The following is a 3,971-nucleotide window of genomic DNA, read 5'->3' on the forward strand; positions in this document are numbered from 1 at the left end:
CTGAATACAGGAAAAAAAACATAGATATATATTTTGAGCTTGCTTCTTAGAATGTTCAAATATACAAAAAAGACAAATTAGCAGCAACAACTTTCTATAGACTGAATCAGAACAAGCTAACAGTGATGGGAAGAATTGAAGTCTTGGCAATAAAGTTCTCTGTGGAAGATTTAAAAAAAACAAGGAAATAAAGCTTACAACATTGGAACAGCCTTTGAAATGAATATCCTTTACAACTGGTAATTATGTGAACTTTGTTCCAAAATCTGTGAATTATTTGATGACAATATTTCATAGAGAGTTTTCTTTGGGGTCATTTCTCTATTCCTGGGTTAGGGATAACATAGGAGTACTTACCTGAAGAGAAGACAAAATTTGAGATTCAGAAGTTTTTTTGTTTTTGTTTTTTTAATATTTGTGTATTTTTGAGAGAGCATGAGTGAGGGAGGGGCAGAGAGAGGGGGAGACAGAGGATCCAAAGCTGGCTCTGCACTGACAGCACTGAGCCTTATGTGGGGCTTGAACCCACAAACCGTGAGATCATGACCTGAGCTGAAGTTGGACGCTCAACCGACTGACCCACCCAGGCACCCCTGAGATACGGATTATTATTATTATTATTTTTTTTTTTTTTTACTTCAAGGCATATTTCATTTAATGTCAAGAGTGTAATACAAAAGGCCCAAATGCAATGAAGGAAACATTCCCCCATGAACACCAACAACAGTGCTCTTTCAACATGTGCCTATTGAATGGAATGGGGATTTAATTTCACTACTAAAAAAGATAACGCAGTGAGTCTCATCACAGCCAATATCCTATACAATCTAGTAGTGAAATGAACGTTCATAATGCTTCAAACAGTCTCAACCTGAATACCACACCTTTACGTTTGTACAGTCCTCCATAAGATTACAGCACTAACAAGTGTTCAAAGAATAAGCCACTGATTAAAACCACATTGGTTTAAGGCTCAATCAGGTAATATAGAGCCCCAAACTAAATGGTTAAATATATGAACTACTTGTACTGACATCTATTATTTGCTTCTCTCACAGCTATTAAGTTGGTTCTTAGTGAATGAAACTCTTTAAAGGCAAAATTCACCTCATTTGAGTTTTGACCCAGAAGTTCAACAACAGTCACGAAGTCCACAGTCTTATTGGCAAAACTGACATACAGTGTCTCTAAGTCACTTTGCTCAAGGTTAAGGGCGATGCATATTCCACTTTTACGTTTTACTGGAAGTTTACATGTTCAATTCGTGATTTTAAATCTCTAGGTTTTCATTCCTCCAAACGGTCTGAATACACAGTGTGCCACAGACTTAAGACTTCTGCTTCTCCCTCTATTTTCTTCAAACAGAAACATTTCTCAAGTGTCTACGTGTTGTAGAAGGGAAAGTTTTCGGAGGTGGCCACTTCTTCGGAATAGTCTGATGCCATCAGGCCTCTGAAGCGAGGGGAGGGGGAAGAGAAAAAAGCTGAAACACAGGGTTCATCTGGTAAATTTTACAATAACAATTACAAGCTGAATAGTATACGAATGTGGCTTTTTTTCGGCTCAAAAAGTCTGAGTCTTGGTGTGGCAACAAGTACGTGGCTGCCCCACCACAGCTTTCTCGCAGTGGGACTGTCCGGGAAGTCTTGACTGGGGACTATGATTTGTTTACCTATCAGGTGTATACTTCCAGGCACTCAGTTCATTTTGGGCTTGTTCCAGTTTGTCTTTAGTCTGTTTCAGTTCACCTTTCATTTTTAGGAGAAACAAGTTGATCGCTGGGTCTGCCGTCGTTGATCTCAGTTGGGCAACGCTAGGCTGCTGGACTTGCTTGAGGTACGGGACTTGAGTAGTACACTCTTGTGTCTCTTGCTCCTTGGTAGCTAGTGTCATTACGAGGATGTTTTCCCTGCGGGCAGACTCTTGTTATTGCTTTAGTTTTTCTTCAGACTCCCTTAACCCAGTTACATCATTAGAATGAAGATCTATGTATTTGTCCTCCAGAGCTTGGACGTGTGCTTCATATTGTTTCCATCTTAGAATTAACTCATCTCATGCCATAACTTTAAAGTCTGTTTCGCTCAGTCGAACCTTTTTTGGGAAGAGGTTCCTCGTTGGTCATCTTGAATCTTCTCCAGACAGAGGCTGTGCAGGTGCTGCCCAGTCACACAGGCCAAGGCGACACTGCTGGCTCACTGCCCAGGCGACCAGTCCGTGCTGTCGCTGGCCCCCGTGCTCCTCCTCTGGCCACAGCCCCGGCATTCCCCTTTATTTGTGGGTCTCGCTTGAGATTAAGTTTTAAGTGAAGGATCTATGATATCAGACTACTAAATGAGAAGATACAATATTTCTTTGTAGTAACATGGTCATGAGAAAGTTAAGTTAGTGAGTTAACAAGATTGGATGGGATCCCAGAACCTTTTCCTGTGACTGCTTCCTACCTCTTCATTTTCCATGACTCAAATTTAAGTCCAAGCTCTTGCATTTGTACCATTATTAGGGATACAGTGTATGTCCCACCCATTTGTCCTCTTCAGACAGTTATCTGAGGTGTTGTTTTTGTCAGGGGATACCTATGGTCAGGCCCCACTCAGTGCAGCCCAGCAGATCAGGTTCTTGGCTGGCTGCCCAGAGACTTTGGTCCCTCACTTTGCAACAAATGACCTCCATGCCGCTGACAAGAATGCTCCTGCTGGAACACCCATTGTCATACTCTTGAGTACTTGAGTACTTGTCCAGATTAAACTGCTGCTGTTTGCTGGCTGTCAGGGGTTATTAATGCCCAGGTAGCAGGGTTTCCTGTTTCTCTTCTCTCTAAAGTAGATCCGGAGTTTCAGCCGTAGTATTTCAGATCACCTTACGGAGTCCTCACTGGGATGGAAAAGCACTTGTTCCATTCTCCATTTCTCTTTTGCCTGTTACTTCTCAAAGACAGAATTCTGGACTTACAGCTTCACCTGCCTTCTCCCCATGGTGCATGACTCCCACCTCCCACCTGGTTATTTGTACTTATAACTAGTCTGTAGCACCCTCGGGCAGGGAAGCCCCATCATGACACTTAAATTTCTATAAGAAATTTGCTCAGAACCTTACATCTGCTGGTTAGGTGTGGACCAAACAGCGGCCCTCCCTGTACAACAACACCTGGAGAAAATCTCTAATTCATCTGGAAGATGTGTTGGGCATAACTGTACCTGCACTCTGTACAGCAGTCTGTCTATACCTTACTATGCATAGTTGATATATAAAAAATTATAGAGTGCTTAGTGGAAGGGGTGGACACCTTTAAAGGTGTGGCTGATGGAACAGTTGTTATTCCCTTTGCAGTCCATAATGCTTTTGTCATCCTATCTGTTGCTTTAGGGACTTGTACCCTTTCTAAAACCAACCCTTAAGCACTGATTCTCTCAGTTGATTTCTGGGAAGGTTTTGGTCCTCCCACTGAGCTTTGCAGAGTGCTGGCTACAATGGTGAGCAGTGGTGAGGTATAGCATATTTCTTCCTCTCCCTCCATCTCCTCCTTCCCCCATCCCCTCTAGATCCTTCCCTCCCTCCCTCCCTAATGCAGATGTTCTGCAGCTGTGTTTGCTTGGCCGTGCTAGTCATCCTCTGGCAGTCTGATGTAGGCAAGAGCCCTGAAACCAGCGAAGGGGGCGGTTGCAGGGATCATCATCCATCTTCTATCTACACCTCAGCTGTCTCATCTTGCTAATGCAGGTTTCTGACTCTGAAGGTAGGGAGATGGAGAAGGAGGTGAGTGGGGGGCCTGGAAAGTCATTCCTTGAATGGTACTGCCCTGAGACAGCTTTGTAATGGTTGGGTCCTGCAGGTGACAGCTGTCCCTTTCTCAGGTGCATGCTGCAGTGGGCTTCTCAGAGGCCTCCTTCTGGGAGTGTGTTGTCGGCGACTTCCTCCAGGTCGCTGCTTTGCTCTCAGCCCTTCGTTTTTTGGCAGTTTACCTCAGACACACA

The 3,971-nt window shown here is 43.7% G+C and overlaps 1 pseudogene; it reads right to left on the reverse strand.

Moving 5' to 3' along the window:
• Nucleotides 1-1,470: 1,470 nt before the first annotated feature.
• LOC109276517 (pre-mRNA-splicing regulator WTAP-like) lies at nucleotides 1,471-2,122 on the reverse strand (annotated as a pseudogene).
• Between the last annotated feature and the right edge of the window lie 1,849 nt (nucleotides 2,123-3,971).

This window comes from Panthera pardus, unplaced genomic scaffold, assembly GCF_024362965.1.
Source record: "Panthera pardus isolate Hobbes unplaced genomic scaffold, ASM2436296v1 HiC_scaffold_15, whole genome shotgun sequence".
Taxonomy (NCBI): domain Eukaryota; kingdom Metazoa; phylum Chordata; class Mammalia; order Carnivora; family Felidae; genus Panthera; species Panthera pardus.